Raw genomic sequence first — 12,798 nt, forward strand, 5'->3', positions numbered from 1 at the left:
CGTCGACATTTTCTCGCAGGAAGGTGACGGGCGCGCCTTCCTATTTGCTATCTAGGGTGGAGCTTATGGTGAAAGCCCCTCCTGTGCCATCCTCCTTGACAGACACCTTCTTGGTCTCTGGTGGTGCAGCTCTGGATTTCTTGCTCTGGTCGATGGAGCTTTCTGGCACATCCTCGACGGGAGCACAACACTCCGAAGAGGTGCGCTTGCCGGTGTGGGTGCGAGAGGTCTCGCCAGTCTTCTTTCCTGCCGGGGCTCCAGCGGCAGGAGCGAGTGCCTTGGCGGCAGTCGCTGCAACTGCTTCTCGGTAGAGTTGGCCGACACAGATCAGTGCGTCCTTCTTGTCGGAGGGGACGGTGATGATGGTCATCGGCCCAGGCATCTTCAGCGTGTTGTAGGCGTAATGTGACGCTGCCATGAAATTGGCTAGTGCCGGGCGGCCGAGGATCCCGTTGTAGGGCAAGGGGATCTCGACTACATCAAAAACAATCCTCTCCCTCATGTAGTTTAACTCGCCTCCAAACGTCACGGGCAGCGTGTCCTTACCCTTCGGCTGACTCCTTCTTGGGTTTACCCCTTGAAACGTGCCCGTCTCTTCGAGGTCTCCATCAGGAATCTGCTGCCTTTTGATCACAACGGGCGAGATCAAGTTCAGACCGGCCCCGCCGTTAACTAGCATCTTCGTCACCATGAGATTGCGTATTGTTGGCGAGACCAACAACGGCAAACACCCGACCAGAGCGTTGGGATCAAGGTGGTCCTCTGTGTCAAAAATGATAGGCGTGCTGGACCACTTCAGTGGCTTCTGAGCATCGAGTGATGGTTCCGCTGCTGTGATCTCACACACCCACTGCTTGAGCTGGCGGTGATAGGTGTGCAGCGAGGCGCCACCACCGACGCACATGGCCTCCGTAGCCTTTTGGAACTCATGCTCGTCAGACTCATCATCTTCGTCATGATCATCATCTCCTTGCTTCTTGTCGCGGCCCCGAGCGGGCCTCTCTAGCTGGTTATCCTTTCCGCGGTGACCTCCTTGGCCGCCACGCTGCTTGCCAGATCCCTCGGTGCCACCCTGACCCTTCTCCTTGTCCCGCCTCTCATAATCAGCTTTTTTGCTTCTCAGCAAGCAGCTCAACTTGCCGGCAGGTCTGGAGGTCATGGCCCTTGGTGCGGTGGATCTTGCAGTATTGCTTGTCGGAGCCTCCTGGCTTGTCGGCAGCCGCCAAGGCCCGGCAAGCGGCGCACCCGGCAATTTCCTTGCCGAGGTCGTCTGTCTTGGCCTTCTTGTTAGCGCCGGTGTCCTCGGATCCCTCGATGGCAAGCACGGTCTTGCCCTTGCGCTTCCTGTTGCGGCGTCGGCCCTTTTTCGTCGGGGTGGCTGTGCCTTCGTCTGTGGAGTCGGTGACGGTGTCCTGGACTAGGGGGTACTCACCATGTCGTCTCCTGACCAGTGGGTCGAGCCGAGAACCCCCATGATGATTCACTAATGGGCCACTTCGGGCAGCCCGTGCCAAATACAAGGTGGATTCTACAAGACTTGGCGCACAAGACAAGGACTCCTCTAAACCCTAGGCCTACGATGCATATATAAACCGAGGCCAGGCTAGTCAATAGACATCTCATATTCATTACTACAATCTCGTGGTAGACACATGTACTCTGTACTACACCCCATATGAATACAATCAAAAGTAGGGCGTAGGGTTTTACATCTATCAAGAGGGCCCGAACCTGAGTAAAACCTGTGTCCGTGTTACCATCGTTGCAAGACGCCTAGCTTAGGACCCCTACTACGAGATATGCCGGATATAGAACCGACATTGATGCTTTCATTGAGAGCCTGCTAGGTGTTCATCGTGGTTTGATGGGAATCAAAATCAATGATCAGGTGGTGTTTTTTCAGTTAGATCAGTATTGTATAAACTGGTTTGTTTGCAAAGGATTTTTGCTGTCATCTCTTTTGTTTTGTATGTAGATCAGATCGTAGCCAGCAGAGAGCCAGGTCCTGCGGCGACTATTGTATCCTCCGTCTGACAGTAGATCAGACCCAAGCAATCCTGCTCGCCGTAAAAATACCGGATAAGTGCGCCTACAAACGGCAGCGTGGAGCTAGCGGATTGCTTGTGCGGGTCAAATCAAGATTATATAGAACAGTGCGTGCGGCTAGCCGGCGGGAGTTCAGATCGGTGGCAACACTTCTGTATATTGGCCGGCCGCGACGTAGTTTTGAGGCACTCCGGTCAGGGCGTCCCTCGTGGAATACTGGCGTTTATGATCACCTCGTGTGTCATCAGTCGGGGCATGGTCGGATAAATCGTCAGGTGCAATTGTTCTAGTTTTCCGCATTGTGCATATTAATAATATTTTGAAGAGTATTTTTTGCTCGTCAGCGATTTTTGGTGCAACAGATTTTGCAATCCGGTCTATGTTGCGGTCACTGTTTCAGGGGATTCGATATGTCGTTGCTAAGCCGCGTGCATCGCATCCGTAACTCGGGCGACCACGCGGATCCGGATTTTGTCACCTCATCACGGCGACGCCCCAAAGTCGACCTCGACTACACCACGCCGCTACCTCCACGATCGACTTTGGCTATGTCACATGGTCACCTCGGCGTGCCAATGTCATCATCCCGCCTCCGCCGACCGAATTGTGTTAGGTCCCAAAGAGTACTAGATCATTGATGACGCGTGTTGCTGCGCCCGTCAGTTTGTACAATGAAATAATCAGAATTTTCATAAATATATGATCACATGATACATTTTAAATTACCATAAACATAACAATACATTAGTGGGTAATCAAAAGAAATCTCATATATAGTCAGGAAAACCATAAATCTATACAAATTAGCTTGGTACAACAACATACATAGTAAATACAACTAATTAGTACTGCAAGACATATGATAAGCGTTACTCCATCTGTTCCTAAATATAAGACGTTTTGATAGTTCCATTGAATACATGGTGAAATAATGAGATCTTTGCAAGCATCTAAGAAAGGGCCACCATATTCAGAAAACAAAGAAGAATTGGACAAAGCTAGTGCATCTAGGAGAGACTAGTGTAAAAGCAGCACCTAATGTGCAAAAATAGAAAACAACAGTGACATCCGTCGGATATTAAATGGATGTCTCAGATTTAATGCACGCGAATTGGTGGAGCTTCTGTGCATTTTGTGAAGACCCCCTTCACTAACAGTTATGTACAAAAAGAATCCCTCCACCATGTTCCTCAAGGTGGATCTGAGACATCCATTCAAAATCCGATGGATGTTGTTGATTTTTCTATTTTTGCACACAAAGTGTTTTTTGTACACTAGTCTCTCCCAGTGCATCTGCTTAATTCTTGTGGAGTACGTGACATTCATGGGACGAATGCTGACAAGGACTATAATTAGTTGCAAAATAAATAAGGTCTAAAAAGAAAATCACAGAGTCAGGACAACATAACTAATAGTAACATCATATATATGATGAAAGAAACAAAGTATTAGAAAGAAAGTGATAACTGATCACCGGTTCATAAAGTGAATCAAGTGTTTCTAAAGGCATAGCCCATAAAGATAAGTTGTGCCAACCAACACATAGTTTTTAAATTACAATGGAAGATCAATCTCAAAGGAGCCATATGTTCTGCAACGATGGAAGTGAAACATCATCAATATCTTGCAACACCTAAAAGGAATCCTGCAAGCCATCATGCTCATCAAACCGTGAGTAGCAAAAGTGTGAGCAAAATAAGGAAATGCACAATTGAATAACGGTTGTGAGAATCATTGCTGCCGTAACCTGATTTTTCTTCTTACTTGTGGTAGATTTGCAAAATTGCAAGGCAAATACAAAATAAGTAATGTGGAAATCTTATGAGATATCAGTGTGAAACGATATAACAATATCCTCTGCACCTTTGATGTGGAACCTCACTAATACCTTGCGACACCTAATGGGAAGATGCATGCAAATCATCATGCTCTTCAAATCCTGAGTAGCGGGGTATTAGCAAAAGGAAAGCACGGAAAAGCTAATACAAAAACTATGACTCATAATTTGATCCTTCTTAGAAATAATGTTCTCATCTGAGCCTCCATATCAATCGAGTCCATCCGTAACTTTGTAATGAATAGTCTTGTTTGATGTTTCAACCAAAGCATGTTCAACAATATGTTTAGACTATTTGGTTCAGCAAAGAAAGAATGGAGAAAATAAAGACAAAATGTGCATATAATCAAGGTTGCCAGAATCGCGATTCTTTTATACAATTCTACGACTTTACGGTCCAAACTAACCCCTTTGATTCTACGATTCTAGTTCATAGAATCTACATTTATACGATCCTGATAGTGAAGATTCTACGATTTGCGATCCTACCATCGGAGCTCCGATCCGATTCAAAATCGTGATTCTGACAACCTTGCATATGATAATAAAAATACGAACATCATTGAGATGAGACTGACGCAAAGAAATTGTTGCATACTTCCTGCTCACTTGCCGACATGCATGCAATCCCATACAAGAAGCGTTGTACATCACCCATCAAGTGACAAAACAGAAATTCGAGACCTCATTATGAATTAATAGGCGGGACTTACAATCAACATCTTATTGTACAATTACAGTTTAAATAAAACATCTTATTGTCCAACTCAAGATAGAAAATCAAGTCCAAGAAACAACACATGTATGCTCATTTTCTTTGATTAAGAAGTAATACTTATATGCTTTCAAAATTGGAGAAGAGATAGACAACCTACCACAGTTGTGAATATAGCCAATACGATGCTTAGGATCCAAGTAGACCTTCATTCAGGAACAATAAACGTCGGCCTCGACCAATAAACTTCAAACCTAAAAAACAGCCACAGAAGTAGAAATAGTAGCAGCAAATTACAAAACTAAAAAGCACATCAGTGTATGATAAGATAGTTCAAGAGGATCAGGGTCAGCTCATATTAAAATAGCACTGTTCAACATCGAACATGTTAAGCTGAAAGAGATCATCTGAATATTGATCGTAGGTTGCATCATCTTTCAAAGCATCATGATGCAATGATACAATGGTTGAAAATTCTACCAAGGGCAACTTCTTATTACTGAATTTGTAACAGAAGGAAACATTCCCATGTCAAAACGGAAAAAGGCAGTACTAAACAAATTCATATACCTAGAGCATGTAGATGATCAGTTCTTACAGAGAGAATATCCAACCTGAAGTCCTCAATTAGCAGCAAGAGGCACAAATTGTTTATATTTCTAGTTTGACTTAAAAAGACATATTTCAAAATGGGCCATCCTATGTATTGATTGAACCTTATTTCTAATTATACAAAGTGCAAAAAAATGTTTTCTGCGGCATATCAGTATCTACCACCAACCATGAAATAGCAGTTTCTAAAATATGCATACATCATACCAAGTTTCTAACTATACTCTATACATTGCTTTCAATTGGAATCAACCCGGATCTCATTACTGAGATACAACATACCAAGTTTCTAACTATACTCTGTACACTGCTTTCAGGCCTTTAGGGGCAATACCAAAATGCTGGCCAACACAAATATGTTTCTGCCCACATATAGACTATATCAGCAGAACGACTAATGCTACTACCTGACGTAATTAGTAAACCTATTAGCCTATTACAAGGTACAGATCAACACTCAAATCATCATGCCAAAAATATATACGTATAGGAAATGATTATAATTCACGCAAGATCTATCAGCTGAATGCAAGTTTTCCTCTTTGTATTTTTTGAAAAGAACCTTTCCTCTTTGTATGGAGATGGAGTTAACACACTTACCAGAACTACCAAGCTAGAGGTCATCACCACGCTCTTGTATGAAGCTTCATTCTCCAAGTTCATAGTCACCTGCCAAGAGCCCGACCTAGATGCATGTTAAACTCCAAATCAACATGTCAATCTAACGAAGAACCTGGATCTCGAAATTTATTGCACAACTTCAAAGGACAGAACAATCTTCCTGTGGATCTGGATTGGATTCGTGGCCGTTGCGCTCCTTAGACGGTGGCGGCGGGACTACGCTGGCCGTTGTGGTTCCACAGGGATCCAGCGTTCCAGCCACTGGCGCAGGCGCTGTGCGTGCCTCTGGAGCCTGCGCGCGAGAGGGCCGCGACGAGCGTGGGGAAGCTCATGTATCGCCGTCGTGGTTGCTATCCACGTTGGAGAGGAAGAGGCAGTCGTGGGGACTTGATGCGCCGCCGTCAAAGGTGCGATCCGCGTAGCAGAGGAAGAGGCGCGAGAGAAGGGGGAAGGTCGGAAGGGGTGAGGTGTCAGGTGTGGTTAAGGTAGCGCGCACCCTTGTACTCCTACTATGTCAATCCAGTCTTTTTTTTTCTTAGGGGAGTATGTCAATCCAGTTAGCTACATGGGCTGCCTTTAGTGGAGACTGGGCTAGATAAATCTCACCAGAGCAGTGGGGCAGCCCAATTTAATACGCAACGCCCAAAATTGTCACCAGAGCAGCGGCCCATGATGTTAGCGCTCGTTTGTATCGATCTGAGCGACCGGAGGTGGGATTAAGAACTAATCTAACGGCCAAAATTGCCTAGAAGTGATAATTGGACGGCTGGAAGTACTAATGGTCTGTGAGGACTGGAAAAGTGCACGGTTTTAATATATCTAAATATGCCTAGGTCGGGCCAGCACATGCAGAGCCGAGGATAGTCCCGCACAGGCAACGGCCATCAAGGGATTTCTCTCCTTCTCTTTATGTTGTTTTTTTATCACTACATAGATGCCGCTATCATGCACTAGCACCCTGGCAAAGTAGTATTTTTCTTCGCCGCATGACTAACTCAATCCAGTGCTAGTTTTTGCAGCACGACTTGTTAAGTCTAATTGAGGAACAACCGTTTTATCTGTGCGCTTTCGTCTGCAGTCTGACGGACATTAGATCTGCAAACAGACCTCCGCGTTTAGGTTATATTTCTTAAATTATTTATTTTGCATAGATAAATTATACAAAAGGATTTTTTTTATTTTCCATCTTGTGCTGCTTTATCTATGCACGAAAATTAACTATGGTCTTGCTATGCTGCCACCTCGGCAAGACAACGTCGTCGTCCCAATTGGCGTATATCGGCTCATGTGATCGCATTGTTGATCAAATTGTCATACCGATATGTTCGGTTGCCTCGGAGACTTCGGCATCGCTGAGAGAGCTCTACCTCATTGAGTGTTCGTCACACGGGCCATATCTCTTTTATTACTCACTTTGCATAAATTATTGATTATGCAATGAATTTTTCAATTTATTATTATTATTATCTCCGGCTTGCACTATTTTCTGTGCACAGGTAAATAATTCGAGTCGGGCAGCGCTGTTACTTCGGCGTACCGACGTGCTGCCGTGGGGTTCCCATCGTCGCCTTACCGACCTACCTCGTCACTTTGGCTGGACCGAGGGCTTTGCCGTCTCTTCATCAAACCTACTCCGGGGACTCCGGCATCATCGACCGACCAACTTCGTCAGCTCGGCTGGACCGGGGGCTGCTCCTCAACATGTCAACCGCGCTATGTCGCCACTTCGTCAAGCCGAGCTCTTTTCTCGGATACTTCGGAACCAGCTTGGGGACTGGGACCTCGACCATGCCGAGGACTGCGAGCCTTGTTGGATCTGTCGCAGATCAATGGGCGTCTTCATCCCTCCACAAGCCTGAATTGCGTCATCAACACCGAGAACATTAACCAGCTAAGTCGCTTTCATGCTCAAAGAATTTCAGTTTTAAATTTTGTTCGGTTCGACCAAGCGTTATACCTTTTTGGCAAAAAGTTGTTTTCTTCGTAAAAACTTTATTTCTAACACACAAATTCAAATACCCAGTTTACTTGGGGCTTCCTTTATGAAGCCTTTCCTCTTGCATATGATTATACTTGTATGGCTTCGTTCCATGTTTGTGTATTACGCCACAATATGCACCATGTTGACTTAAGTGTTCCGCAAGCTGGGTCGCCTTGCTCCTGTGTTTACCCCTACGTTCCCGATTGTTCGGCTAGGGAGTAAAGGGCCACCTCTGCGATTGTCACGATCAGGTCATCCGAGCTCGGACCTCAGACTAGGTGAAGCCGAAAGCTAGCGCTCTTACTGTTTTCAATCATGGTCGGCACACAAAGGAACTCATGAATACAAAAAATCTATTGCACAAGTCTCATAGTAACAATGAGCAACCGAAGAAAGATATCGGTGGAGGTACTATTTTCTTCGAAGATGCTTCTTACACTTCGTTAGTAATATAGCATAAGTCCCTGAGCGCGCTTTGTCTGTTACAGCCTTATGGCCTGATTGCCTGGTTATCGAAAACACCATCGATATTCTCGACAGGTGGAGTACATAACACTTTTCGGCCCTTGACCAAAGAGGGAGAAGCCGACGGTCGGTTAAGACGCGTTTAAAGTTCGGGTGAACACAGATATGATATAAGTACTTCGGTACATATAATCGTTATACATAAAATTCTTTTACCCAAGTCACTTGGGGGCTCTTAAATTAGTATGAGCCATTTTTGTTAGTCGCTGCACAGTCTTTTTTTACCACTCCTTTCTCGACTCAGGTGTATGATCAATAGCTAGGTAGCCTGGTTTCTCTCTAAAGCCGCCCGCTTTAGTTCGCTAAACTGGACTGAGAAACACTCCGCCTTCGGGATAGGGAGGTTGAAGCCGAGGGCTGACCCACTTAAAGTCTAGAGATCAGATGTGTCATGTCAAAGCATGACGAAAGTACAATTTTAAAGACCAATTTCATATTGGCACCAAAACAGCTTGATTCAATCTAGACGTAAAGTTTTTTACGCATGTTTCTTGGCTTTTTTTGAGCTTATAACATCTTTCACCTATTTTATGTTTCAGGAAGCGAGACATTCTCTTGGTTGAGGTGTTCGGCGTGAAACTCTTTTCTAAAACTACAGTTCGGCATCTTTCCTGCTGAACTCCATCTCGGTATTGTCAAAACATACATGACAGTTGAACTTGTTCCCGAGTAGGTACGATCCTAGGGTCATCCATTTTGCCCATCCCAATTCTCGAGGGCTACTGCATTGACAATCCAATGCAGAAAATTTAAGTGCAATATAGCTTTCGAGGAGATTATGATCCTCGGGTTGGTCCGCCGCACCCAACCTGAGTCTCGTGGACTTTGCACACTGCTTTTTGTGTCCCAAAGTATTCTGCCGAGCTAGGAGTTAATCCTCAGGCCGATTTTGCGAATCAACCTGAGTATCAGGGGCTACGGGGACCAGCGGTTTTATGTCATCCCTCACGTGCATCTCGGATTTTAGACCGATACACACCTTGAGGGCTACTGGCTATATATCTCGCAGAGAATAAATTGCACCAATAAAAAATATTGACAAAAAATCGGCCCACAGTTGGGGTGGTGCACCACCTCGGAAGCCGTCCGGCATAAAGCTCGGGCGCTAGTGGCTGGCTCCATAGAGGGCATTTCCGGCATTAAGCTCGGCTAAACTCCTTCAACTTTTTTGAACCAAGGTGATTTGTGACACCTCGGATACAGTCCAGCGTTGGAGCTTGGACACAGTCTGGCGTTGGAGCTTGGATACAGTCCAGCGTTGGAGCTTGGACACAGTCCGGCGTTGGAGCTTGGGCATAGTCCGGCGTTGGAGCTTGGGCATAGTCCGGCGTTGGAGCTCGGATACATTCCGGCGTTGGAGCTCGGAAGCGGTCTGGCGTTGGTGCTCGGCTACAAAAGATACCTTGAATGCAGTTCGGCGTTGGAGCTCGGACGCAAGAGGACGCTGCCGCCTGGGAACAACTTCAAACCCGAGGTGTGGCATAAAAATAACAAAGCATTGATAAAGGCCGGAAACTTAAAGGGGCTCTTCGGATACCCGATGTGTAAACTCTTCGGATGCACTTCGGCGATGCTAAAGATCGAAGATGAGAAGATTTGTTGAACCAGTTTCCAAGACCGACGACCAAAGATGAAGAATAGTTTGGAAGAATCGAGGAGCGTCCCCAACATGAAGACCGGTTCAGGGGGCTACTGACGATGTCCTGGACTAGGGGGTACTCACCATGTTGTCTCCTGACCAGTGGGTCGAGCCGAGGACCCCCATGATGATTCACTAATGGGCCACTTCGGGCAGCCCGTGCCGAATACAAGGTGTATTCACAAGACTTGGCACACAAGACAAGGACTCCTCTAAACCCTAGGCCTACGGTGCATATATAAACCGAGGCTAGGTTAGTCAATAGACATCTCATATTCATTACTACAATCTCGTGGTAGACACATGTACTGTGTACTACACCCCATATGAATGCAATCAAAAGCAGGACGTAGGGTTTTACCTCCATCAAGAGGGCCTGAACCTGGGTAAAACATGTGTCCGTGTTACCATCGTTCCAAGACGCCTAGCTTAGAACCCCTACTACGAGATATGCTGGATATAGAACCGACAGTCGGTTTCCGCACCGGCGTCTTCGCCGGGGTACTTCCTCCCCTCTTCAGCTCGAGCGCACCTATCGGCCAGAACATAAAGTTCAGCCACATCTTTGACCTTGTTCATCGCCAACTCTTCACGCATCTTGCGGTTGCGCACATTCTGATGAAATGCGCTGATCATGGTGACGGGATGAACATCTGGGATGTTGTACTGCAGCCGGCTGAACCTCTGTATGTACTTGCGCAGGGTTTCACCTTCCTTCTGGGGGATGATATGCAAATTGCTTGCCTAGCCATGATCTTGGTGGCCTCCGGTGAAGGCGCTAACGAACTCATGGCACAAGTCCGACCAAGAAGAAATGGAATCCGCCGGCAAGTGCATCAACCATGACATAACATTGGGTTTAAGTGCCAACGGGAAGTAATTGGCAAGCACCTTGTCGTCGCGGGCTCCAGCAGCTTGCATCGCGATGGTGTAGATGCCGAGGAACTCTCACGGGTGGGTATTGCCGTTGTACTTCTCGCCAACGTCGAGCTTGAACGTGCGGTGGGAGGGCCACTGGAACTGCGGTGGGTGGGCAACCCACTTCGTAGGGTAGGCCGCTAGAGCCTCCCGGTGATGGGTGATCCATAGTGGGCCCCGCCCACCTATCTGACTGGTGGCGTGCGTCGCGCCGGCGCTCGATGGTGGTTCGAGCGTCTTCACGGGCTCGCTCCCGAAGAACTTGGCGCTGATCGCAGTGGGTCCATGGGTCCGACGACGCTATGAAGATGTTATCACAAGCGTCATCAGGACGGACCGACACCCGCGGCGATGGACTTGGGGGGGGGGAGTGCACCGTGGCCGCAGCACCTCCGATCCTTCCACAACTAGCACGCGGTGGCTCGACGGAGTGCTGGCCCGAGGGCCCCGCTGGTTGCGGTTCATCTTTGTTGGCTACGCCAACGAGGCTCTGGATGGTGGCTCTCCACTCATCGAGCTTTTTCGCAGCAGGAGGAAAGTTGAGGAGCAACTGCGCGCGCCAAAGCTTCTGCTGGTGTGGGTGGCGGCGAAAGCTGCATGGACCGTGACGCGCTCCGGCTTCTAACCACATTATAAGGAGCTCTATCTCGGCCTGGCAGACGTGCATTGTTTTCACCAGTGTCTCTGCATGCATGCTGGCCTTCTACGTCCCACAAATGATGCACAAGACTCTTCCCACGGTGGCGCCCAGGGTCACCAGCGTGGTGACGCTGCTCGTCGCGCACAACCTAGGAAGAGCGCGTCGTGGGCGCCGGTGTAGGCGCCTTGGAAGTTGCCGCGTCGTCCGTGGGTGGCATGACGCCGCCCCTGGAGTGCCGCGCGCCACCTGCGGGGGGCTCGGCTCCGTCTTTGGATTTGGTGGCGTGCGGCCCGTTGTCTCGCGCACGAACAACGCCGCATGCCAGGCTTTGGCTGCCAGAGCGATGCGCGCGTTCGCAGGCCGCGCCTCAGCTTCTGTCCGCGACCGCCCCACCACTCGCCCGCACTGGTAAGGGCCGTTCGGCCCCCGACGAACCGATCACAGTGATCGTCTTCTTCTTGGGAGCCATGGCAATGAAGAACTGCTAAACTAACGGCTAGACCAGATTTTCACAACTGCGCCCCCTACCTGGTGCGCCAGAGATGTCGGTGGAAACGACACCTATGGGATCACTGGGATCCCTTCTACGGTTGGCGGGCGTAGGGTTGTACAAAGAGTGGGTCTGGCGGTCAGCACAAGGATCGTTTACCCAGGTTCGGGCCGCAGAGACCCGTAATACCCTAGTCCTGCTTTGATGTATATTTGAGTGTTCTTGAGTTCTTGAACTAGCTACGGTGTCTGTCTAGTTCCAAAGATCCGAATCCCTGCTCTGTATGCCTCGGGCCTCCTTTTATAGACAAAAGGGGTTCCACAGTGGCACATAGGAGGTGGAAAGGTGTATAGTGGTTGAGTCTATCCTCTGGCACCGTCGGACAAACGCATTTAATGCGCTGCCGACATGCCCCTCTTGCTTTATTGGGGACCGCAAGGAAGCTCATCCCAGCTGTCGCCGCCTCGCCTGGCTCCGATACGCATCCTAGCTGACGAGGCATTGTAGCGCTACGTTGGCTAGCTGCTGGGCTGGCGTGGTGGCGGAGTCATCAGAAGATCTGCATGCCACCACGCAGGTGCTTGCTGAGTCGATGTGGAGGCCACACACTGCCACGCAGACGCTTGCCCAACTGGTTGAGCTAGCAGCTGCATGGGAGCGGCGGTGGAGTCTTGGCAGACGTGGGCCTGGCTGCGACCCCGCGGATGTCCTTGGCAAGGGTCTTACCGGGGGCCCGGCAAGGGTCTTGCCGTGGCACCGTGGTCGTCCCCGGTA

At 48.3% G+C, this 12,798-nt stretch overlaps 1 long non-coding RNA gene across 1 annotated transcript; it reads right to left on the reverse strand.

The window, feature by feature from the left end:
• Positions 1-3,451: 3,451 nt before the first annotated feature.
• LOC125523106 lies at positions 3,452-6,326 on the reverse strand. The gene is made up of 2 exons (XR_007290108.1): positions 5,811-6,326; positions 3,452-4,852 (listed from the first exon to the last, which is right to left on the reverse strand). It is a non-coding gene; the product is annotated as an uncharacterized LOC125523106 (long non-coding RNA).
• Between the last annotated feature and the right edge of the window lie 6,472 nt (positions 6,327-12,798).

The sequence above is a fragment of the Triticum urartu genome, chromosome 7 (assembly GCF_003073215.2).
Source record: "Triticum urartu cultivar G1812 chromosome 7, Tu2.1, whole genome shotgun sequence".
Lineage (NCBI taxonomy): Eukaryota > Viridiplantae > Streptophyta > Magnoliopsida > Poales > Poaceae > Triticum > Triticum urartu.